This window comes from Lagopus muta, chromosome 11 (genome assembly GCF_023343835.1).
Source record: "Lagopus muta isolate bLagMut1 chromosome 11, bLagMut1 primary, whole genome shotgun sequence".
Lineage (NCBI taxonomy): Eukaryota > Metazoa > Chordata > Aves > Galliformes > Phasianidae > Lagopus > Lagopus muta.
This window is the reverse complement of record NC_064443.1, coordinates 17,752,154-17,778,472: the sequence shown is the minus strand read 5'-3', so window position 1 is coordinate 17,778,472 and position 26,319 is coordinate 17,752,154. Positions and strand designations below refer to the sequence as shown.

The window sequence follows — 26,319 nt, the reverse complement described above, 5'->3', positions numbered from 1 at the left end:
ACATTCTCACCACCAACTGCATGAGTAACATGGCTCAAGCCATCTGAATGGAGCCACCATAGCAAGGTGTGATGTAGGAGCTCAAGGAGAGGAGAGAAGAATAAGCAGAAAGAAGATGTTTTTTATGGGCCTTTTGAAGTTGTCTTGCTCTGCCACATTCTGTGTCCTCTTTTCCCTCCCCCTCCCAAAGCAGAGGTGGCAGGGCCCGCAGCTGCCTGGATTTCCCAACCACCCACCAAGAACAGAGAAGCAAATCCAACGTCATTAAACAAACAGCAATCCCAACACTGCACTGCTGTCCCTTCATGCTAGCTGCTGCAAAGTGTGCTCCTTTCTCTGCACAGGACCTGTGATGTATCATTTAATCTAACATAAGGACTCAATTCATACAACTCAAATTGGCCAACAGTGTGCCACTCGGCTCCACTGCACACTCTCATTTACACAGGACTGAACAAATCGGGAGAAGGCATTCCTGAGCTATTACCAGCATGCTCAGACACATGCTGTTAGGTTTCTATCTTCAGTGGTCCAGAAGATTGAAGCAGAAGAGCAGATGAGGAATTGCAAACATGCGCTGCAGTTGGACTTTATATTACTGGCTGGAAAAATACTGACTGACCTTGAGACCTGCTCTTTGGAGGAAAGGAACCAGACTGAAACCAAACAACACTGCCACAAATGCAAAACAAATACACAGCAAATAAACAAAATTAGCCAAGACCTGCCACAAAAACAAAACCAGAAGAGCCTACTAGTCACAGTGTTTGTTTTCCACAGAAGAGCATCCCCAGCTCATGCACAAACCTGCTGGGGGAGAAGTTAACACTGCCTCTGGGTCCACTTCTGAACTGCTGCAAATCTCCCATACGAGCCCTGGACAACTGGCCAAACTGCCACACAGCTGACAGTCTTCCTGAACTTCAGAAGTACAAATTCTGAGCTCAAAAACCTGCCTGACTTGGCCAAAGCTGTGCCATGGCCACCCTGCTCTGCACATGTTTGGAAAGCCTCTTGCTGAAACTCAGCTGCAGTTTCAAACTGTTCCGCGCTGCGCTTCAAAAGCTCTAATATGTGCCTGTTGCTGAGGATCAGGAGAAAGATTTATGGTTTTAAGCAGCCTGCATGGGAATCAAGAGACAGACAAACCTCACCTGCAGCAGACCAGGCTCAGAGGATTCTGCTTTTGCAAGCGATCAATAGTATCTCCTTGCAATGCACATACTCCACCAGCTGGCAAAAATGCTCAGCAATGATAGGTGGACTGTATTATCAGCAAATGGTTCTCATAGGCTGAAGTTTTCTTGTTCCCTATCATTGCCCACTACTAAATAAACTGCCGTTAAAGCACCTGTATCGTGCCATCATAACACCTTCCAATTTTTGTGAGTTTTACTTCTTAAAATCTTTCATATCAAAGTATCTTCAAAACTGGGGAACGGCAGCCACAGCTCACTGCTAGGAGGGCAATGCTTCCAAATATTCATCCCAGGATATTTATGCAACTTGTTGCAGAAAACCCTCAGTCGTTGAGACCACACTGCTCCCAGCTCCCCTTTAGCTGAGCAAGCAAACCAGGAACCCATTAATTTGCTGCATGAGTTATGGCTCCCTGCAGCACCTTTTGCTCACTGTCAAGGTTGTGCAACAATGACGAATGCAGCTACATTCAGCCCAAAACTCTGGAATTTGATATACTAAATCATTCTAGATATTAAATGTCTCAGCAATAAGCCTGGCAAATGAATTCCTCTGGAGCCTACACTTCTGCTGTACACGAGGCAGGACGGAGCCCCGATCCCATCCCACGCTGACTCACATTGCAGTTTGGTAGCACTGCTGTTCCCAGGAAAGAAATCAGAACCCCAGGAAAATTCACCCCGCAAATCTGCATACATAACAGAGGCAGCAAAAGGCAGTGTGGGGAATTAGAAGCTCACCAGTTATCCCTATTTTAATAGCAGTAGCTGCACACGCATATAAAATTTCCACTTTCCCTAGTAAATAAACAGAAAAGATTGCAGCAAAATAAACAAACAGGAGAACACAGTCAGAATGCTTAAGCAGCAAGACACAGGCAGTTTTCAGTTTCATTGTCATCAACTTAACTATTAATCTTTTTTATTTTAAAAAGATCTTCTGCCACAGCACGCCAAAGTCAAGAGAACTGAATACACTTCATCTTATCTAATTTGTAATGAACATGTAACATTTCAAAGGAATCCTAGACCGAAATGGATTAAGGCATGAAGATGCTGGAACAATTGCTACTTCCATTTTAATTTCTCAAAACCACCATCAGATACATCATAGTGCTTAACACTGAGAAGATTTTGCAAGCCTCATAAACAACAGTAGCACTACCCATTATCACCCAAGTACAAATTAGTTTGACCTTTTCAGCTTTCTCATACTATGCTTCCTTTTTTCCACTTGACTTAAGAAAATATTGAGTCAATCTGTGTTCTGCACTCGTCATTCTCAAATGCATTTGACTGTTGTTTTTTTCCCTCCACCTGAGATTACAAGAGCCCCATCAAACCCTGAATTCACCCGAGCAGTTCTTTCACTCCCACCAGCAACATTACTGTCACTCCATAGGAAAGACCTAACCTTAGGCTTAGCATTGCACCATATCTGCTTTTTCCATCTCCACCTCCCTGATAAAACGAAGAAAAGGTGTGATGGCTTCCTTTAATATTCACTGCAGGAAATGCTGGTACACAACGTGAAAACCAGACAATCACTGCACCAGAAATGTGAGACAGCTGCGTGATGGCCACAGCCCTGCTCATAGAGCTCTGTGCCTGCCAGAGGTGTCAGAGGATGGAGGTACTTTCAGTTCAGCACTTCTATCAGCACACACACAAAGCATCCCTAACACCTTGCACCTTTCAGGACATCTCTGCATGTGCTCAATGCCATGGTCACCGACTTCTGCAAGGTTTAAAATCACTCTTCCTGAATCACTGGCAGTTTCTAACAGCACGTCTGGCTGCACTGGATCCAACAGAGGAAGCTTCTTGTAGCTTTGATCTTCTTGGGTGGCAACCAAAGGAGCTGGGGATGGGCAGAGAGAGCATCTCTCAGGCACAAAAACCTGACCTGTCTGCCAGAGTGCAAGAGTACTTGCCGCATCAGGAAGGATGGATAACAGCAGGTATAAAGACACTGGGGAAAAAAAGGGTCAAACAGAGGCAGAATGGCTTTGTGGGTTAATAAAGAATCAAGACACTGATGGTGGAAATGTGTCAAGGAAAAAAATGATGTGCTTTGGTACAGATTCTGAAGAATGAGGAAACCTGAGAAAAATCATACTGGGGAAACCGTATGATGGGGATCATAAGCACAAGCTTCAATATGCACCTGAATGCCTGCAAGCTGCCTCTGGCTCTTCACCAGCGAGCCGTGGAATCAGAGCAGTGATACCGTGCCTCCAACTGTGCCCCGGTCCCCTGGTGTGTGTGATGCTTCCTCCTGTGCAGAACAGGGAGAGGCAGGGATGCTCTGAGACCAGGGAGGCTGAGGGCTGAGTGCTGCCACCCTGTGGGATCGCTGCCTCCCATGTCTGTGCACGCACAGAGCAGGGACGCAGGGGGGAAACGGGGTGAGAAAAGCCCCAAACAAGTTGTTTTCAGAGAAGTGAAACGGTGAAATACATTGGAGAATTTATTCTGAGCAGAAAATATTCGTGCCTTGGAAAAAAAAACTTACTGAAATGTGTCCATAACAAGAGCAAATATTAGAATTCAAAATAAATCACATGGAGAAACTGCCGATCTGAGTTACACAGTCCATATGTACTCGTGCATATCAAGGCCTGAACTGAAATCAGTTTCTGTACATGGCTAAGAGCTGATTATGTCTGGAATGACTCTTCAGCTGCACTTCACACTCATTCATTTCTACTTCGAGCTATACATGAGTAACAGAGGGCATTACATATGTCCCTAATTGAACAATACAGATCAATTAAATATAAAAAGTCATTTCTGGACTAAAACCCTCTTAGGCAAATGTTCTGCTCTTATGCTAAGTAACTCTTTTTAGAGCTTGGAGTTGAGTGCTGTTCAGAAGCTTTTTTTCAAAAGACTGGGAGACGAAGACCAAGAAGATTCACTCACTCATGATAAGAGGATTCAGATCTTTTGCCTCCATTTCACAAGAGCAGGGTAGTAGTGAGAAAATACATATGTTATTTGATGAAAGCTACTCAGTGCTCCGCAACAGGAGGTGAAGAACCCTCACCCCTTTCAACCCACAACTCGTGGCTCACACCATTAACACGAAGTACAGAGTTATTCAAATAATATGGGAAAGTCATCACAGAAGGTGAACTTATGCACAGACTGCAGCCCACCAACTACAGGTTCCTTACACATACGCTATTTGAAACCCAGTGGTCCCACCTAATGCCCAAGGGCAGAAGATTGACTACATTAGCCAGTAAGTCACATAAGTCATCACTTCCTGATGGTGTCAGAAACCAAGATTTCAGCAGGTGGTATAGAAGTCCCCAACAGCAGCTTAGCACTAAAACAGCCACGGAGGGTATTTGTTTTGCCACTGACCCACCAGTATACGCTTTTCCCTAAAATACACCACTGTAATTGAAAAGATTATTGATTTAAACCTGGTGCAGCTAAATTGACAGAACCCAGCTCAGATATGAGCCTAATATTAACCACCCAAGAAAGGAAAGCCTTCCTGACAACCTTGGAGTTTATGGGCTTTCTGCAACTCCAAAGCCCAGTCATTAGCTCATACTTACAGAGATTATGCTCAAGGTTTTATATCTATAACTGAAAAGAAGCACAAATGCAAGATCAGAACCATTAACAGAGAACAGGCAAAACAGCATTCACTGAATATTCTCAATAATTCTGGTTTTCACAGAGGGCTAGTTGGGTTTTTATACTCCTATTATTGGAAGCATAGAGATGGAAATGTGTTTAATTGTTTGAACATTATGTCGTTCATAAGTCTTCCCAAATAACACTCTGTTATCTGCCTAAGAGCTTAATAAACCACACACTTACCTTTCTGTTAAAAAAAAAAAACCTACTGATAGGTTATTGTTATTCAGTCCATGAAGATTAAATTATCATTAATACTAAAGGTTTTTCCATTATGAACACAAAGTATGGTATTTGTTCCTTTTCTTAGTCCTCTAATTGACTAAGATGACCTGCTAAACCTTGTGTAGATTGGGTTTAAATACCACACATCTTCATTGGCCAAACATTTATGTAAATATATTATAAACACTGATTTTGTGTGAGGGCTACAAAGACCTTACACTGATAGAGTTTAGAGCAGAGTCAACCAATCAGGAGTATGAAGCAGCTCAGGACTCACTCGTCTCCTGACCAGCTATCAAATGCCAAATGCTGCTGGGATCTCTTTCAGTAAGAGCATCTTCTAACCAAAATCTCACAGGTCTCTTACATGACACTCTACAGCATCACCTCTCAGCAGCTCAGGCAATGACTGCCTGTGGGGTGCAGTCCCTTGCTGCCCCCAGCCCCCTGCTCAGAGTTATGGTTCAGAAATCCCATGAGATACAAGCAGGGACCAGGTTGGAAATGATTCCGCTCATGCAAAGTGCTGCAGGAGGTGCAGAGGCACTGACTTCGGGCTATGCTACTGGGGAGCAAGGAGATAAAGGTCAGGAGATGAAACATCTCAGCACACTGGCCTCCCACGTTTAAAAAAAAAAAAAAAAAAAGAAAAAGAAAAAGCCAACCAGAGCAATTGGTCTTTCGATCACATCTTGCTCTGCTCACACCAATGGAAAAGGTGATGGTTAATAACAAATGTCACCAATGAGTCTCACTGAAGCCTGGCTCAAAGCCTCCGGAAAAACAAACAGAAGAAAAGATGGCAAAGTACTGGTACTTAACAAGATTTATCTGCGCTTCTGCCTATGTGTCAATGCTCACCAAACTCCCACCGCACCACTGAAGTAGCCCTGATGGAGATCTGAGTCTTTTCACCTGGAGGCTTTTCCCCAAAATCATTCTTCGAGGATGTTAAATTTTCAGAAAACCCATTGGGAAAAAACAAACGTTGTCGTTAGCATATGAGTACGTGCTAACAGGCAAAATGTCTCGCTTTCTTTTAAACTTCATAATGCATCTTAGGAGAGCTTTGTATTGGAAACATCAAAACATTTATTCATTAACAAAGATGTTTGGCTAAATCCGAGACATCTCCAGCCAGCTTTCATGTAACATCAGCTGCTGATCAACTGGGAGCTTCTGGAAGGATTAATAGGAGAGATAAACGTTGTAGAACCACAACATTTCACCCTTTAACACGATCTTTTAAAAATCCCTGTGAAGGCCATTTTAAAAAATATAACTGTTCTAGAATGTTTTCTTGAGATCCCATCACCTTTTTAAAGTGATGTAACGTGGTAAGCATGTCACTTGCCTTACTGAAGACCACATGCTGATCCATCTATGCTGTAATTAGGTACCAGAGCAAAAAATCCAAATTTACATTGCACAGTCAAAACCTGCTCCTTATTCTTTAGCATGAATAGAAACCGTGAATATAGATTACAGAAAATTCACTAGATTGTTTTTAAAATGCTTTGACCTTCCTGTTCCTGAAGGTCTGATTTCCAGTGATTTAACAAAGCGATTCAAAAAAAAAAAAAAGAAAAAAAGAAAAATCTTTCTTTTCCTAGTGTCATACTGAAACAGATTTTTATCCTGCAGATTAAGATAAAAAGTGACTGCTTCTATCTAGGGAAAAGCAAAGAATGAAGTTATTTCCTAAGTACAGCAAATACAGTACTGGAAATGCTGTTTGGTGCAGAAAATACCATTCTGAGTTCCTAATGAAACATGAACCTCGTTTACACTAAGGCTGTAAGCAGATTTGACACCAGCTTTTTTGCTTTAATCTCACCATTTTTGGTGGATGATCGCAGGGGACAGGGAACGCTCGCGTATTCTCAGGGAACACGAGATTGGGTGGATGTCATCATTATATATATGTGCTTTGCTAATAATAAAAAGAATGAATCACTACTGTCATGATATCCACACTTATATTTGAGTAACCACTGCAGCAGATAACAGTAAAGATGTGTGCAAGTTTAAATCCTGGCAGCACGCCTGGATGAGAGCTCCGGAGCTGACATTTGTGGATCTGTGTGATTCATGTAACTTTGCTGTGTTTGTGATTACCTTCCTGTCAGGGACTGCGCATCACTCATGCAGCAGCTTCACTGTCCCTGCAATGGAAGGAAAATTCCCAACTGTTGCACCAAACCCTGCTCACCACGAGCCCCACGACAGCTCACAGGCAGAGGGAAAACAGTTTATAGGGACATTATAGGGTCATTTTAGGCCACAGACGAAGGTGTGGGAAGAAAAGCCAGACTTCCTCTGATCTAGTCTGGCTAAAAATAGGAAAAAAGAGCTGTGGCCATTTATGAACTTAGAAACGTGGCAGAGTAGCACTAAGGAACTGCTTCTCCTCGTGCCGTCGCTGCACCCCAGTGGTGCCAGGGCTGGGCCTGGGGCAGAGCTCTGCTAACTGCTCCTCAGGGACACCACAGAGGAATTGGAAAGGCAACAACCTGGCTGTCTTGTGGGCAGCATCCCTCTGCCTTGTTTTCACCCTGATTTTTCAATAAAGCAAGCCAACTCCACAGAACTGTCAGCCAAGGCTAACTCCCCAAATCAAAGGAAATAAATCACTCGGTACCAGAATATTTACAAAATTGTTTTCAAGTTTCGCGTATTTCACAGAAATTGTACAGAATAACAACTCTATCTGTTTTCATAGGTACTCCCACAAGCTAACACACATATTTTAAATGGTGGCTATGCTATCCCCCTTTATACAGGTATGGGGTGACAGGTTGATGGTTGGATTCCATGATCTGAGAGGTCTTTTCCAACCTTAATGACTCTGTGATTCTATCATTATCAGATGTGGATGTCACCAAGAAATGTTCCAGTACAGGAGGTGCAATCTGGGAACCAAGGAGGGTTTTCCCACCAGTTGCCTGCTGCCTTGCATTGCCACCATCTTTGCCCCCAGAACAAGCTCTCCGAAGCTGATGGTTAAACATTGGTATTCGGGGAAATAAGCAATGGAAGGATTAACACCCAAAATACAAGTATGGCCACCAACAGGCTGAGGTCTCACAGAACGCAGTGACACACCAGTGCCAAAGCTGTCCCAGTGCTGCAGGGCTGGGGACATGCCATTACACCCCTCTGCCAAGGCACACTCATCTTACATCCATGGTGGCCTTGGGTTAGGAACCATGGTAGCACTGCTCATGTGCAGTTCAGGTTGGAAAGAAACATTTCATCCTCTTTAGTATTTACATGCCAAGGAAGAAGGGAGGCTCTCGTACAGGTAAGATTATCTTCTGCTGTCGTTCACATCCAAAGCATACAGTCTGTTATCAGGTAGAACAGAGCAAGCTTAAAATTCTGGGAATTCTAGGGAAAAAAATAAATAAAAAAAAAAGCTGAGCTCCACAACAGAATGTGCACACAGGAAAATTCCCAGCTCCAGGAGTTTTCCCATGGCCATCTGATTCAGTGCTGCACTGCACACACTACTTGACTCCAGTGTTCAGCATCCAGGCGAGCACATGGGCAGGAGATCCTCCATGAGTGCTATTCACAATGGCACACCAAACAAAGGTTTTGGCACAGCTTCCTGCACAGTGTGAGCCCACTGGATGGGAGCTGATGAACCACCTACTGACATCAAGACTCTGTCAGAGGTATTCGGCTCTGCCCAGAGCTGTGTGCAGTGAGGAAGAGGTTACTGCACCCAGCAGAAGCCATTGTCTAAAGCAGGCTGCTTTGGGAAAATTAGCAGTGTGCACACCCCTAAATGAAGCTTTACAGCAAGTAAAAGAGGGATTAGCCATGTAAAGTAAGTCCTTTTGGTATTAGATTAAAGGGGGGAGGTGACTTTGAAGGATTATTTAGGAGCCATTTAAGCAGTTTGCAGGGACTTACAAGTGCAGGGTAAAAAATACAAGCTCTGTAGGTCCAGAAAAATAGAAAAAAATAAGTGCTCTGGCCGGCAAAGCAACACAAAAGATTCCTGGAGGGTGGACACAAGTGCAGGGCCCGTGGCTTTCCTTCCCACACATGCACGGGACAGACTGCTGGTGTAGAGCAGCAGTGGGGAGCACAGGGGCTCGCATCCCGCTGGCACGCTCCGGGCACGGGGAAAGAAAGCATCTCAGGAGCCCCGTGGCTGCTTAACTAGTAAGATCTCACCGGTCTCTGCTCTCATCTGAATGATTTACCTGCGAGGATGCAGGTCCTGAACCAAGCCACGTAAACAGAAGGATGTGCAAGCATAACACAGAAACTGACTTATCCCCGTAGGCAAACGTTCCCCTTCCTCCCCGCACCTCAGGGCGCCTAATCAACATGCTGGCTCTTAATCCTTTGCCCACATTAATCCCGCAAGGGAAAATGAATGCACTGCTGCAAGACCTCAGACTGTTTTACTAAACCCTCCTCGCAGAAACCACCTCCTGCTTAGTCCAAAACGTGATGGATAATTAGTATGTAAGATACAAACTATTTCCACTTGTTATGCAAGCGGCATCGTTTAATTTGTAGTTTAGAGAGCAAGTCATTCCTGCCTGGGATAAATAAAACAACACGCTGCATTATGTTGCTCACGACACGGAAGCAACATCAGACTGGGGAAAGCAGAAGCTGCTAAAACTCAAGCAAGGAACATCGGCTGTATCAAGCAAAAAGTTATGCATGCATTCTGCCAGCTTGCGAGGGAGCATCTCCCTGCCAGCAGAGACGCGCACACACCCACAGCCCCAGCCCCGCGCTTTCCATCTCCACCGCGTTTCCCTCGCCCTCGGCGGGGCCAGCTCTACCCTACTCCGTCTCTCCCCTCCCGGGGCTGCTCTCCGAAAGCCGCTCCGGCAGCACGGGGGAACCGCCGCGCTCTCGGTTCCGTTCCCCGCACCCCGCGCATCCCCGCTGTTCTCTCCTTCCCCTCGCCGCACCCGGTTCTCTTATTCCCCGCTGGAATTTTTCACCTCCTGATGGGTTTCTCTTTTCCCACCCTGCTTCCCGCAGCGGAGCGGCGCTTACCTGTCCGGGGCTGGAGGCATGCTGGGCTCCGCGGGCGCTGCCTGCCCGCCGTGCGCGGCAGCCCCGAGGTGCGCGGCTCCCGCAGCAGCCCGCGGCCGCAGCATTGAGCGGCAGCGGCCGGGAGCCGGGCGAGCAGCGCAGACCCCTCCTCCTCCTCCCAAAGCTGCGCCGTGCGCGGGGGGCGGGCGGAGGAGCCGCGGCAGCGCGGCCGCCCTTAACCCTTCTCCCACCCCGCAGCCCCGAACGGTGCTCGCCGCCCTCCTGCGGGGCTCAGCGGGAGTCTGAAGGCTCCCTCCGCTTCTTTTCGGTTTGCTTTCAGTCAAGGCAGGGCTCGTCCCGGCAAATAAGGACCCATCAGCATCCGCTGCTTAGTACAGCCCCGAACAGCGGATAGCACGGAGTCCCCAATTACAGCGCTGGGCATGTATTTGTTTGGTTTTTTGTTTTTTTTCTTCTCTGCGGTTGCCTGCAGTATTAAGCTCAGCTTTACTATAATTTTCTCACTCGTACAAAGCTGCCTCCCTCCATCTGCCTGGTCCACCCTCTGCTTTTATGCCCATTCTGACCCTTGTCGTCCAAGACGGCAGTATCTCTCGGCGCTCTCGGGAGAAGGGACGAGGCACGGAGGAGCACACGAAGTTCCCATTCGTGCCTCTCCAACACCCCTCACCGCCGCACTGCGAGCTGCCGTCCCGCGCTGGGACCTTCCCCAGGGTCCTCTCCCACAAGCTCTCTCTCCACTTGTAGCTGCCAAGCAAATAACGAACCGCGAACCGCTTGGAGAGCCGGAGCTCAGGTTTAATACACAGAGCGATTTAAAGGCACAAAGAATAGAGAGAAGAAAAAAAAGCAAAAACAAAAACACACGCAAACCAAAGGCGGCACCTACCTTTCCCCTGTCCTGCACTACCGGGGAGAAGTGCTCTTAAGTGACTGTGTAAAAAGTGCAAAGAGAGTATTCAGCTTTAACTGTGCCTCCCCTGGGTTTTGAGGGATTAAGTGAAACCCTTATTATGTTTAATTATCTCTAGAGTTGCTCTCTGTGCTTGCAGCCTTGCTTTATGGTTTAATAAACTGCACGTCGATATAAACTGAATGACAATTAACATTAGTGCAGGTTGGATTCGCGTTTATTGCTGCTCACAGGTTCACACTCGACGAGCCTCCGCAAGGAGCTTTCATTGCCACCTATCAGCACCTCTTCATCAGCACAGCTCCCAGCTCTAAAAGGTGGCTGGAAAACTCCCTGAGCAGCTCGGGGTTCATGTGGGAACCCCTAATTTAGCCCCATGGACACCCATCATCTGTGCTGGCACATGGGGTGGAGGTAACCGAGTCCCTTGAGCCCACCTGCTGTCACTGCCCGCAGCTCCTTATGGATGCTGGGCTCCCACGTGGTGATGGTGGATGCATGCAGAGGTCAGGAGGGGCCAGCACTGCCTTTCCTGAATCCTAGTGAAGCTCTAACATCAGATCCAACTGTGAAACCAAAGTCTAGAGGAGCTGGGAGTATTGCACTTGAGCAGTGTATAAATGAATCCGCATGCTATGAGACGTTATATAAATGTTATGTATTATCTGTGTAATCTCATTCTGATTTATACAATAGTAAAGACTGCTCAGTAATCCAAAATAAATATATCTCAAGTTTAGCTCCAAGTGTTTTCAATTTGGGAGTGCCTGTGTCTCCAAGGTCACCTCATAAATCCTGGCACTGTGGCACGGCGCTGCCAATCTGCGTGGGGTGTAATAACTCTGGAGGGAAATCAACGCTGAAAATGCTGCCGAATTTTTCAAAAGGAGCACGGGTAGAAATACATCATCACAACCCATCTGAGCGTGCAACATCCTTACGAGCGCTGGAGGAAAAACATCATCCGGCCTCAACTGGGTGGCAACCAAAAGCAAATAGGAGCTGAAAGGTAAAACCAGGGGACCGGTGTGTGCAGACAGATGGCTTCCTTGGAAAGCCTCTTGGTTGCACCGCCTCCTCTGCAGACACTGTAACACACCACCTAATGAAGGAGCAGACAGGTCACTTGCTTTTGTTTCAAAACAAACCCACGAATAAGACCAGAGGTAGAAGAGTCAGAACTCCAAGACTCCCTTCTACAAGTCAGACAAATTCTTTTTAGCAAATAGTCTAAAATACTTCATAAATCCAGTAAGAAAAGCTGCCTTGCAGGTTTTTAAGATCACTTGCAATAATAAAACTGACACTTTGAATAAAGCCTTACAGCACGACCTTCAGAAACAAGCAGCTGCACTTATGCTTGACAACTGGGATATTGGTGCCAGAACATTGCAGTGATATTTAGCATGGTAATACTAATTATGGAAAAACAAACTATTTTTGATTACCATGAAGGCTGTCACACAGGCAAAGCCAAGAGGGAGGCAAAACCAGCCCTGCTCCTGATGCATTTACACCATCCTGCCCTGCTGCTGCCAGCAGGTGTGGGTGAGGCAGTGCGTGGCCCTGCAGTGCATCCATCCCATCTGTGGGGATAGAGACAGAGAGGACCAGGCTATAAATTTATGGGTGATGATCTCATGGCCTGAACTTGGCAGAGGTCCTTTGTTTAGTCTCCAATTTGTGTAAATCTCGGGGAAGGTTTGTGCACTGTTTTACTAATAGGGTAAGACTTTGTTAAGCAACTCTTTAAATGACTGCTACAAAGCAATCTCCAGGGTTTATACTGTAGTTTTGTCTGACCTTTAATTAAAATACCAAGGCTATCTTTACAAGGTGATGGCTCTTTGCAAAGTTCTTTGAGGGGCTGTTCAAGTCTAGGGCTGCTTATCTCACAGGGATACAGACAGCATTACAACCCCCAAAGAGTTTTGCAGGCATTTATCTTTTTTTCTAACCATTAGTCTTGCATCTTGTGAGTTTCATTACAAGATAATGCAAATATGTGTGTGTGTGTATATATATATATATATATATGCATAGTTTTGAAGGAGATAAAAGAAGAAAAAAAGAACCAACTGGCTGAGAATTGTTTGCAATGTGATCTGTTATTATTCCCACATCCACAGGTACGTGGCAGCACGGACAGTGAGAAGTGGGAGAATAAATCTTTCAGACAAACTTGAAGCGATATTAGCGCTGTGGGAAGGTGGTAGATGGACGCCTTCAGAGGCTGATGTCCTATCTATGAGCAAGGAAGAAACCTCTGTGTTTTGCCAGCACGGCCCAACATGGGTTTCAGAAGCCATTGCTTGGAGCTGCAAGGTGATGTTAGCGCCAGATTCAATCTTTGGCCATCCCAGGAGGTCTCTGCCAAAGATGCCAGAGAGTGCCAAACCCAATGGAGAATTTTGAAGAATGTGGGTATTGAACCCTGGCAATATGGCTGAGAAGTGAACATCTGAACCTACAAACTTAGAGTCATCAAAGAGCCCTCAGATATTGGCTTTAATGACTTGGTTGTCCAAGGACAAAGAACAAGGCTGGGCTTTCCAGGACGCGGGTGTTTGAAAGAGTCATCATTTCTTTAGCTTATTTCTAAATTCTTCATGTCCATAACGTCTCTGGATGACAGCAGCAGTTCTGCCTACCTCAGGGTAGCACCGGAATGGAAAAACAATTATTGCAGTCTAAAAAGCTTTGTTCAATAGCAACTGAATCCAGATTGCTTGTTTGTTTTCATTGGACTTTCCGTGTCCAACTTTTCAAAAATCCCCTAAGGGATATGTTTCCTAGCCAAATTTGATAATAAAGGGCATTTTAACGATCAAGATACCAAATCCTGAAATTTGGGATTTTGGAATGAAAATGATGCAGTCCTCAAATGGTAAAACTGTCATTTGCAACTCTAAATTAAAGCCTTAGGTTACAAGGCAAAGAATTTTAACATTTAAAAAAAAAATCAGAATAGAAACAGCCTGAAGCTTCTCAGTCTAAGTTATAAATTATTTTTGTCATGATTAAGATTCCAAGGTGACACCCGCTGCTACATTTTAGTAGTTAGAGAAACATGTTAATGTAAACTTCATTATCTGCTGTGAATTTTTTCACATTAGATTTTAAATACTATATAAATAATCTAATTACTTCTGAAATTAGAAGAACAGCTCACCATTGTTTTCAAACCATCACAAAAGGGAAGCTTCAAACGATACAAACTTAATAATACGTATACTAAAAATGTTAAAAATAATTCCCCTTAAAAAGACAAAATTCAGAGTGTGTTGCCATGATAAGGTGCTGACATTTATAAATGCCATGTGATTAGCATGTGAAGAAGAGATACACATTCATTGTATGCTAAGACCTATTAATCATCTGTCACCTGATAAACATGCAGCATAATGCCCTCCCTGCTTCATTTCGAGTCCTTACAAAGTTGGCTGTGGGTGCTGATAACTCCAAAACTTCTTTGGACTGTTTAATTAGGACTTTTAATAGAAAGAACTTTGCACACTACCTGTGCACAGCTGGGATCTTGCTAAAGAGCACAGCTCGAATGGACTATCATAGGTCAAAACTGAGTGGATGAATGGCTGTCAACCAATGGTCTCATCAACCACAGTGACGTTCTACTAAATGTTGTCTAAATGTTCTACTGCAAACTTTGGTATTTGGTCTTCAGAGAACAAATCTGTGCTTGAAGCTTCATGAATGGAGCCCTCCAGCCAGGCAAAGCCCCACTGATCACATCACATCCCTGCACGATTCTCCACAACTCCAGCCAGTGAACTGGGAAAGAGTGACAGCTTTTCTTCCAGGGAAGCCTGGAGACAGGTCCTCCAAGGCAGATAAAATTCCTTACATCCAGAGAAAAGCCAACACCAGGCACTTAGGAGTTCAGAGACAAGAATCATCAGATTAAACACGCGATCCATTTGTCTGGTATCTCACCTTGGATCATGACTTATTCCAGGGAGAAGAGCCCAGCATGGCCCTCACACAGCCCACCCATGGAGATTCCACTGATTCAGAGTCACACAGATGCAGCTGCAGGTAGCTAACTAAAACCCCTTCAAAGTACAATCTGCTCTTCTCAGTAATGAGAGCTGGAAGGTCTTTTAGACTTTTGCTAGAATGGAGCCACGGAGAGAATTTTGAGCAAGACATAGTCTATTGTTAATGCACAGATAAGGAAGAACAAAAATAGAACTGTATTAATTTCAGCACAGAAATACAGGGAAAAATATACTTGTGTCAAGGAAAAAGAAAGTAATAAAAATTTTTATATGAAAGATTTCTATAGAGGCCATTAGAAAGAGCAGAGAGAGGGGGAAAAAGAGCAGAGGAAAACATCTCTGCAGCTTATGAATAACAGATAAACTTTATTCTTGTAATGATAGGGTTTTAGTTGAAGGGTAGTAGCCTGCCAATAATAAAGATAAAGACAAATACTGATATAGCTGCTGGAAAAATAAAAATATAGCTGACTCTTTTTTGTGTTTTTTTTTTTAATTGAAACAATTATTTTTCCCTAGGACAGTTGGCTACATTCGACAGATAAGTTATTAACTGTCACTTCTGAATTTTAGCTTTATACAGCAGTTATCAACGTGCTGATTCTGCATGCATAATTTCCTAAAAGGGATCATATTATTATGGCAGTCGTGTTAGCAGTACGTGAACACGCATATTGCCGTTTAAGTCATTATCTGAAAATAATATCCTGAATTGGATATATCCCATGGGAAGAAACAGAACAAAACCACTTTGGCCCAAACGTATTTATGATATTTAAGTAAACGTAGGAGCCATTTTACATGCCTAAGCCAGAAAAAAATAAAGTCAGTGTAAACATGCTATAGAGCATTCAAATGCTGCACCGTCGCTGCTGTGAGACATCCAGTGGATGCCAGGCTATGCATTGCTTACTGCTGCATGCCCATGAGTCCACGAGTGCAAAAAAACAGATCCAAAGACATGAAATTCTTTGTTCTATGCAGAGAAACAACCAGCAGCTGAATCTTCCTATTCTGAATGATTCTGAGTTTGGCTTTTGTGTATTCTGCAAGCTTAACAGACCTTCCTGTAGTGACGGAGCTGCTGGTCATTCATTAAAAGGAAACAGAACAAAAGAATAACTGAAATCTTTCAACAGCTAAGTGGATTTTTTTTTCTTCTTTTTTTTTTTTTTTTTAATTTTTCTTCTTCATTTTTTATTTTTTGTTTTCTAAAGAATGGATTTAGCTCTGCAAAGGAAAGACAACTGAACCATTTGAAACCCTAAGGAAATGCTTACTCCTTCCTTTGCAATGCTGGGATGTTCCACTAAGGCTTACATTTATTAAGAGTCTTCCAATGGATTTATGAACAGAAGATTACGTTCTTAATGCTGCTTCTCAGAAGTTGAGTGAATAATTCAAAGCACACCAGTATACTACGGAAAACAGAAAAGTACCTTTACAGCTCAGTACCATACAAAGAAAGTGAGCCTCAAGCTCACTCAAGCTATATAAATGTGATAGATGCAGCATAAAGACCACTGTGTATGAGACAGCTGCGTGAAGTGAGGTGGTGTAAAGCACTGAGTGGTAGCTATAGAATATATGAACAATTGCTAGCAATAATGCACATGTATAACATAAGATTGATAGCACTACATATGAAAAACATACCAGTTAGACCATTAATAAGCTCTGTTTGTGCTTCGTATTGACAGATTTAGAGCATCCGCCCATCAGAAGTCAGAGACAGTAGAGCAATGGCCCAGGGCAATGAGCCAGCTACCAGAGGAGGTTCAACCTTCGAGCCAGGGGAGAAGAGAGCAGCTGGGAGCTGCTTCTCTAAATACCTGCACTGTTCCCTTTCAACATTGTTTTCTTTAAGAATGCTCATGACGAATAGGAATGGGCTCTCATCAGATGCACCGGGACAGGAAGATGCCATGGAATGGCAGTGGTCTGCTGGGTTTCACAACAGGGAGCCGCTAAAGAGGAGGTGGTATGAGGACACTCAAAATGAGAAAGGTTTGATTGGCAATTTGGCAGTTGCTGTACGCAGCTCAAGTTAGTCTGAAGTAAACAGTAAATCAGTCATGCCTACACATGAATTCTTGCTGAGGAGTGAGAAAAGCCCTATATCTATAGAGGTAGAGGACACTGTGGATCCATGCAAAGACATTAAAAGAGAGAAGTTCAGGATTATCGAGCAGCTGCACTGAAATATGCAAGGAAATCTCTTTCCTGCCCCTTCTCTATCAGAATCTGGCACCACTCATTCTTCCTGTTCTTCATGCGAGGATGCGATGAGACAGCAAAGTGATCTCTGGAGAAGCCTCTCATCCAAGACTGTTCAATTGTAAAATGGGGACTGGTGTTGATTTGCCCACCTGCCCCTGTGAGCACTTCTCCAAGGAGTCAGCCTCCCTGAGTGCAAACTAGTGGCATTTCCATCAAAGCCATTATCTGCCAAACCCATCCTAAAAAACACTTACGTGCCAGCTCAGCACTCAGCTTGCAATGCCAGGAGCCTTCTGCAAAGCATCTCCCACCAGGGAGCTGGAGGGATGTGCCAGTGCTCAGCCCAAGAGGGAAGAGTGTTTATCAAGGAGCTGATCATAAAGTTTCAGATTCCCTCAAATATGGGGTTTGAGGGATTCATTGTCACCCCCCAGAAAAGTCCATTACTATGTTTAACACCATTAAAGCCCACATAAGCGAAGCGGGACACTAAAACCTGCTTTACACTTTTACCTCAAAATGAAGGAAAAAAAATAGCATAAAACAGCAGATCTGAGCCATCCCCATCAGAAAAGAGCTTTCCCTTCTCAAACATGCACGTCTTGACATCTGACTCAATATCACAGTAAAAATTGATGCCTGTGCAACATCCCAAAGGCAATAAGGGTGAAGAATGTGTGTCCTTTACTTCTTTTGGGCTACCTGCCTCCCTGCCTTTATTTTAAATTACAGATGATAAATAAAGAGGAAGAAAGAGCAAAAGAAACCCGTAGGAACAAAAGATCACAGTGTTTTCTGGAGTGATCCAGCTGATTTGAGCGTGTAGAAACACTTGATGCTCACTGCAAGTTACTTTGTTGTGTACTCTGTTTAACTGTATGTGGTTTGTCTCACTGCTGTCTTTGTTTCGGGGTTATTTTTAGATCTGAAAAATGCTCAGCAATTAGCTGCTTTCTCACGGTGCTGTTCCTCACCAAATGCTTGCAGGTTGCCTTTCCTGCTGCAAGCCTGCCTGCAGCTGCTGATCACTCAGTTCCCCTGCTGCCATGCATGCAGCAGTGAGGAGCTGAAGGGGCCGAGCCCTACCTGTTTGCCAACCCCAACCTCCTGCACCTTTTGGGGTCATCTGAACCCCCTTAATTCTGCACTACATGCAAACTGCACACCACTGCAGGCCCTCAGCTGCATGAATGGTTCTCCTAACGTTTGCTGCTCAGCATGCACCGACCGCTCACTGCCATCCGCTAATGGGAGGGCACGGGTCTGAACTGGGTTGTGTCCGTTGGCACTTCCCATTCACATTCTCTAGGAATCCTTTGCAAAGTCTTTTTTCACCCCATCTTGAATCTCAGCTGTTGTGCCTCAACAATATCTCCGCAAGAACGAAGCCACCACAACAGAAGGAAAATAAAATAAAATAAAATAAAATAAAATAAAATAAAATAAAATAAAATAAAATAAAATAAAATAAAATAAAAAAAACTGTGTGGATCTCTTGTATCTCCCAACTCTTATGGTCTGATATTCACAATCAGACAATAACAGCTTGGATCTCTTCTGTCATTTTGCCCTGCACGCACTCAGAATAGCAGTGGAATTTAAACTACTATCTGCAATATTTTTTATTGAAAGCTGTATCTAAAAAAGGGTATCTTGCTGAAATAAGCACTTAGCCATTTCTGTATTTCAGGGGTTTTCATTTTTGATGACACACACTGCGTATGAACCTTTGTGACATACTGACTCCACTACCTAGCGGGGAGTGAGCTAAGTCCCATGTAGACAAAGGTGAATTCCAGCATTGCTGATATTTGTAATTGGAATGAAGAAAACAGATGAACAAAAATTCCTTCTCTAACCCTCCTGACACATCAGCTGAGCCCAGGTTGACCCTCACGAACGAGAGCTTTGCACAAGCTCGCCTCAATCTACAGACTGGCTTGTAGCATCATCATCAATATCCACAAGCAAGTCTTCCACTTTAGTTTGTTAATCAAAGGCTGATTTCAAATTTAAATTAGACTTTCTCAAACTTATGCCAATGCTGCCTCTGTTGGAGGAACTCTCTGTTCACAGGAATCTAATTTTCCAATTTAGATACCAACATTAAAAGCTGTGACTACATCTCCAATGGTCATACAAAGATATTGCAAATAAGTGGAAAAATTGAAGCTTTGGTCATACTCATAAAAACCCAGCACCATCTTATTTTCACTGCTTTCTGAGTGAAGACAACTTAATTAGTGTGCAAATCATGTTCTTCATTTCTCTTTTGTTTTCTGCTTGTTGTTACTGTTTACTTTATAAACAGGCAGCATCTCTCAGCATATGTTTGCTCTGCTTTATGTTTTTAACAGCACAGACAGAATAAGAGAAAGGATATACAGCAGACAGGATGGTTGCATTCCTTTGGGAATTATCTCCTGTTTATTTTATGTTCCCTAAGCCACCTTTATGGGGTTCTGAGCTAATACCATTCTGACATCTGTACTTCAGCTCATTGAACCCCGTCCCACCATCACACCACCAGCGAGAAATGAGAAATTCTGAGGGTCAGCGAACAAAGCAAATTTTCCCATTACTGCAAGTGAGACTATTTAGTTTTGGACTATTTGTATCTGTGATGTAGCGTGCCGGTACACTAAGGTGCATTAAGAACAATACTTCTAAAATACTGTTTTTCTGGTATGGCATTGACATATGGATTCCCATCATGAAAAAACTCATAGCTCAAAACACAGGCGAGGATATTTTCCCTTCTTGTCCCTTTTTTCCTTGTTGAGAACGATCAGTCTTCTTGACTAGATTAAAATAAACAACAATCCATATCCAGCACAGAAACAACAGTCAAAGATCAAACGAGCACAGCTTTCCAGACTGACCTCTCCATCAGTCTATAGCTGCGTGCATCTCTGAGCCTTCCAGAGTCTGGGTAAGAGAAATGAGAGCAGCTCTCCCATTCAGTTAGCAGTGCTTCTGTTTTGGGAAACCTTTTGAGATCTGCTTTTGCTCTGTGCTGACACAACAGTCCCCTTGCCAACTAAATCAAAGGAACCAATACGTCTTTGTCAGAAGTCAGATATGTCAAAACTACCTATCAGGACTGAGAACAGTTCATTATACTTACAACATTTACAGGTTCTCCTGTCTATCTTAAGAACACATCCTGAAAATATTTGCGACATGTTAGCCGTACAAATGAAACTGCTAAGCACCAAAACAATCGTGAGCACTCTGAGCAGAGAGTCAGGCAAGTCAGTAAATAAATCACACCAGCACCTGGTCATTGGAAGCTCCAAGCCAAGTGGCAGCCCTTGAGTCTTGCCTCTGTGATATTGCTTATTATTACTTTGTGAAATGGGTGACCATAAAATTAAATCCTATAGGCCCTTCTGTCTTCATCTTTTGGTGTATTAGAATGTAGTAATAAGTAAATTTTTGAGCACAAAAATACTGGACCATTTCTGAGGTCAGATGATGGAAATACAGCAACTAAAATAGCACAACAGGAGGCTAAGTACCTCCATAGTAATCACTTAGATGACCAGATAATGCAGCAGCTTGGAAACAGCTGACAACAGGTCTCTTCCTATCCATCACCCGTCGTGGAAACCCTTACTGAAGAGCTGTATTTGTTCCAAACGCTGATGCAGCGCTCGTATTTCTCTCAGAACCAAACACACAACACTTCAGTAAGCATAGCATAGCATAATTGTTTCTGCTGCGATACCCAAGCTTGGTGTGCTCTTCAGTATTTGATGGGGATAAAAGGAAGTCCTTTACAGAGATGGATAATACGTTACGCCAAAATTGTACTAACTTAAAATTAGCACCAGAAAGACTTTCCAACCTTTCATCTTTCCTCTTTTTGCAGAAAGCATCACAGGAAATTCGGCTTTTAACTAAACACAATTCATTTAAAAATACTGATCACACATGACTAATGATCTCACGTTAATTTCCAGTAATCTCTTAATTTAAAAACATTAAAATAATCCTGTAGCATGGTAGCAATTGGATCTCCTTTTAAACTTGCTCAGTTGAGCATTGATTTCCTCTTTACTTATTCCCAGCTGGTGTTACTCTTCCATCAAGAGGCTTCACTGTTTTAAGCTCTTTTTATGAGCAATGTACAAAAGGAAATGCAGATGTTGATTTGGAAATCCTTTCACGTTTACCTGTTGACACGGCTGTCAATTACTGCTCTGTCTGATTTGCACCCACTCTGTATGTGGCATGGAAAGATTTTTCTTGTAGCTATTATTATTTCATCTCCCTAACAGATCTGACCTTAACTTCATCAGTTTAATTAGGTGAATCATAGAGAAATGAGTTTTGGTTTAACTGGAGTGAACTCCACTTTTCAAAGATGCTACATATGAAACAAGAAGAATGGTTTTTGCTGAAAGATCCAATTTTTTCTTAAGGTTGTAAAACTCCTCCTTGGCGACCATCAGCAGATACATGTAAGATACACAACATAACATTTTTTAATTCATTTGCTTCAGTGCCTTCTTTTTTGGCAGCAGTGTCTGCATGGGCACAGTGAAAATTGGAACAAGGTTTTCAATCTTTGAATATGAAATCAGCTACAGGGTAGTATTGAGGAAAGCACCCTAAAAAGCAAATTCGCCCTTCTTATTTTGCTCTTATTGAGAAATGAAGCATCGTATTAATCTCCTGCCTTCTCATGCTTGCCTCCCCATAGCCTCTCCCTTTTGCTCAAAATACTGGGAAGGAAAAAAAAAGAAAAACACCAAGCTGACATGGGGGCAGACATGGCTTCAGCACCATGCTGGTGGGTCTTTGCTTTGGAGGAGGCTGGTTATCACTGCACACCTCTGCTCGGCTCGTTAATGACTTATTTCTTTTGCTCTTTGTGGTTTTGCTCTCCAAAACAATGCACTGGATGCAGAACACTGGTTTTGTGCCACAAAGGACTGCAATAAAGGGAACCCTGGCATGTTAGGGAGAAAGGTTACCTTGTGCTATTGGAACTGTCAATGTGTCAAATGCATGTAGGTAAGCTGTTGTTTTGGTTCTCTCTAGTTGGCAATTTGTACTGAAATCTTTGCTCCTACCCTCAAAGTCTTCTTAAGAAATTCCAGCAAATTCACAAATTTTACCCAATTTCTTTATAAAAGCAGGAGACCCACACAATGCCAATATGATTCAGTCTTGATTGAAATTCCATTGCCTTTAATATTATAATAATAACGAAGTTTGCCCTAATTCAGATTTCAACAGAAAAAAATCTATGCTATGAGTAACAACTAAGGCTCATCATCCTGAAAAGACTTACCCCCAAAACACCAGCAAAGAAAACAAATAGCTCCAATAATTAAATTCTACGTAAGCATGGTTTATTGGTGGTGATTAATAAAATAATGGCAATCTGTAGCTCCTGAGGGCTGACACAACAGTTAGCTACCAGCGCCGTTCTGCTGGAGTCGGTTGAGTTACAGCCTAAGACTGCAGTCCAAACAACGCCACTAAATTAGCTGCCATTAAAAAATAACTGCTAGCACTTTTACTATTTCAGACTTCATTATCCTTTTTTAATTTGAATGTTCTCCTCATGTAACCCTCAGGGCTTAAAATGCTAGCAGTGTCATAGGCATACTATTTCACAGTACAGGTGGCTCAATAAAGCATGACACTAGGCTGGGCTTGTGAGAGTGAACCTACTTGGGGAATATCTGTACTGTGGGGTTATATGATATATTTTTTTAATCTACCTATGAACAAAATTAGTGAGAAATTTCTTGAAAAATGGAGAGACCAGTACAAAACAGCTTGCCTGCTCCCTGAAGGGGCCCATGCCCTATGTTTTGCCTTTCTTTGCCTGCAGGGAATCATTGCAGCCTGTGTAACAGCCTCACTTACCGAGAAGGAAACCAGACCATCCATCTCCCCTGCTGCTGGTTCCCACCTGGGTCCGTGCTGCAGAAGCACCATTGATGTCCTCTTACTTCTGTCACCAATTTCATTATACTCAAAATCTATCTCATGCTGGTTGGGAAAACCAGTCCCTGGGTTTCTCATTAGCTTCTCCCCCAGCCTTCAGGGCTCTCCCTGCCTGCAGCTGTTCTCATGCCCTGGGGACAGAAGGGGTCAAGAAGATGCTTTTATGCACCCATATACCACTTCTTTATGGAGTGTTTTGGTGTTCCACTCTAACCCCTGTGAGCATGCTGGCTCTGGTGGGCTCTCCAGCCCCACTCCCTTGGTCTCACCCCACCAATTCTATCCCCCAGTGCCACATCCTCCAGCAGCACTGCCCTGCTCCAACACCTGGCTGGCTGGGAATTCAGCCTTCTTGCACATGTGACCAGAATTGCAAAACTGAGGAAGGGAAAGCACAGAACTCTAAGATAAATGGGGTGCATCTGGTAGGTCTGCTCCAAACTCCCTGAATTTGCTCGCCTAGCACTTGCTCAGCAGTTAGCAAAGGTCTGCATCACCTTGGCTGAGCAGGAGGGTGTGCAGCATCCTGCAGTCAGGCACTAAACCGGTACCATCAGAGTATCAGATCCAGCCCCAGACAGCAGCCAGTCACCATGTCACCAGTCCTGCTTCTTTCCCCTCTCTCAAGACTACAGGAAGCACCACAAATCTCTTATTTACTGTGACATTAATGCCTCCAGAGGGCAGGTCATTCTCCCCCAGCACAACAGTGCACCAACTGCACCCAGCTTCCCCTCAGCCTCTTCTTACAGTGCTAGATTGGCTGCACCTGCACTTCTGGGGAGGGGGGGGTATTCATTTAGGAGGCTGGGTGATGGGGGAGTTCAGATAATCTCTTCTATTGATCTTCCGCATCTCTAAAATGAATTGATGGAAATGTTTTCACTACAGACCAATAAAATATTTCCATGGAAAGCACTGGATGAAAAGAGAAGTGATTATTGAAAATTTGGTCCTCAGAAATATCCTACCCATAAGCAGGGACTGTCATTAGTCTAATGTATGTTTTATAATTAGTCAAATGCTTTTAGTATTGTGCAGGTGACAGCACTGAAAAGCAGCACTGTGTCATGCTGCACATCTCATATTTGATTTGTATGGGTTTAGCCTCACAACACTGTTAATAACAGTGAATGATGGAAACACAAATACCGGTAATAGCTGAAAATAATTTGGAAACAGCTAAACAAAGGAAGCACTGGTTTGTTGTGGCAGTCTGGAGAGGATTTTTTGAAGCAAGAGCTGTACGTGCTATGGTCCACATTCGGGACCAGATCCATAGGTCCTGAGGCCCTGTTTTGGGATGGAAAGGCACAGCCCACCCCATTTCCCCTCCATGGACCTGGGCAGGCAGTAAGATAATGAACATCACCCAACTCAGTTGCCAGAGCCCTGTTGTGACAACAGCAGAGATTGCATCGCTGTGATTTACTCCCTGCGTGCCCGCTGTGTTTACAGGAACAGATTTCATTCTTCCACGCGCGATTTATACTTAACTGCAAAAGAATTCTGCAGAAGATCTATCAAAAGTAACAGCAGACATCATATTTTTAGAGAAGATAGTAATTCCTACTTGCACCAGCAGCAGAACTGCAGCAGGTTAGCACAAGGCACAGCAGGGTGTGCAGCTGGGGGCCAGCAACAGTGCTTTCCCTCTCACTGACTCCTCCAACTCTGCTCACTGATGCTATTCACTGAACCTCACTCATGCCTCAGGACTGCTGTGGGAGGCAGGTCCCAGGATGTGACATTTGGGTGGATTTTGGGGAGAGGGATGGAAAGATCACCTTGATCAGAACCGCGTGGCAGATCCCAAGCCCTCAAAGTTGAATGAGATCATCACCATTTGTCGCTTTAAGCTTTTACTCATTATCTTAGGGCCTGTTTCAACAAACTAATTCCACAAAGATCTATAAGTTAAAAAAGAGAGAGAAAATTAAATCATGATATTTGCCATATTTTGAAACGGAGAGGGCTTTGGGAACTGTGCCTGGTCAGACTGAGTCCTTCTGCAGCACAGCACTGAGTTTTGTCACCCACTTGGATTGGCACTGAATGTTCAGTTACTGCTCCATGTTAGCATCCTTGTGACTTCTGACTTAAACTTTCACAGGGAGGTTTGTCTGTTTATGGCTCTTACAATTTGTGTCCTTGGTGACAAGCATTGGAGGGTTGGAGGTTTTTGCATTAAACTTGGCTTGTGAGTGGCTTCACAGGGCAGACGTGGCCAAGCTTCTCTGTATGACAAAGCCCCTGCACAGTCCCAGGGCTGTATTACTCTTGTCTCACAGAACTGTGTGCTTTCAGAGCAATATTTTTTGCTGTTAGCTTCTTCACTTGCAAGACTGAAACTCTCCTTCTCCTGCACTGAGCCTGATGAAACAGGCAGACCCTCTCTTTCCTTCAAGCTCGGATGCTGACTGTCTGGTTGCTGCATTTGGAGGCCTGCCTTTGGCTGCACTGCCTGTACACATATGGGAGCAGATCCAAAAGCATGGTTTGCTTCTTTGTGGCTGTGACTGAGGTCACTTTCCAAAGCTCTATAAAAAAAATGAAAATCCTGTAATGAAGCCTTTGGAAGAGCTGGTTTCCCTTTCTCCTATTCCCTTCTGCAAAAGGATGATAAATACTGTACTAAAGAGTTCTGTGGTATTAATCTGGCTTGGAAAAGATCCTGATTCAAACTTTCTTCTTGCTTAATGCAGATGAAAATTTGAAGCAATATTCATTGTTTTCATCTCTTCTGTGCTGACTTCGGGTCCCAGCCTCTGTCATGGCCCCAAACACTTTTTTCCACAGCAGAGCTTGGAGCCTGACAAATTAGACTTGATGCAAAAACATCCTCCAAAATGGGGCTGTTTGGTGCCAGCAGATGCCTTCACGATGCCTCCTATGATGCTGATGTGGTTGATTGAAGCTCAGTGGTTTGGACCTCCCCAACACCTTCCTGCCATTTCTTCAGCCCTTACCATCTCACAAACCTTAGTTTGTTCCTTCCACCGTGGCAAGGAGAACTGAATGTGGGGCAACATCAGTGCTCAGTGTGACAGGGCTACGGCATCTCCAAATTCCCCAAGTTCTGGAT

At 43.8% G+C, this 26,319-nt stretch overlaps 1 protein-coding gene across 3 annotated transcripts in view; it reads right to left on the bottom strand.

Annotated features, from left to right (window-relative positions):
* Window positions 1–26,319, bottom strand: part of LOC125698623 (contactin-4) — a 304,595-nt gene that overhangs the window by 242,172 nt on the left and 36,104 nt on the right. For 2 of the 3 annotated variants that reach the window (XM_048957198.1, XM_048957194.1), the window contains exon 1: window positions 10,116–10,280. The exons of the other annotated variant lie outside the window; for it this stretch is intronic. The gene's annotated coding sequence lies outside the window, so the exon portion shown is untranslated. Of the gene's footprint in view, window positions 1–10,115; window positions 10,281–26,319 lie in introns of those variants that run through there. 3 annotated transcript variants of the gene reach the window in all.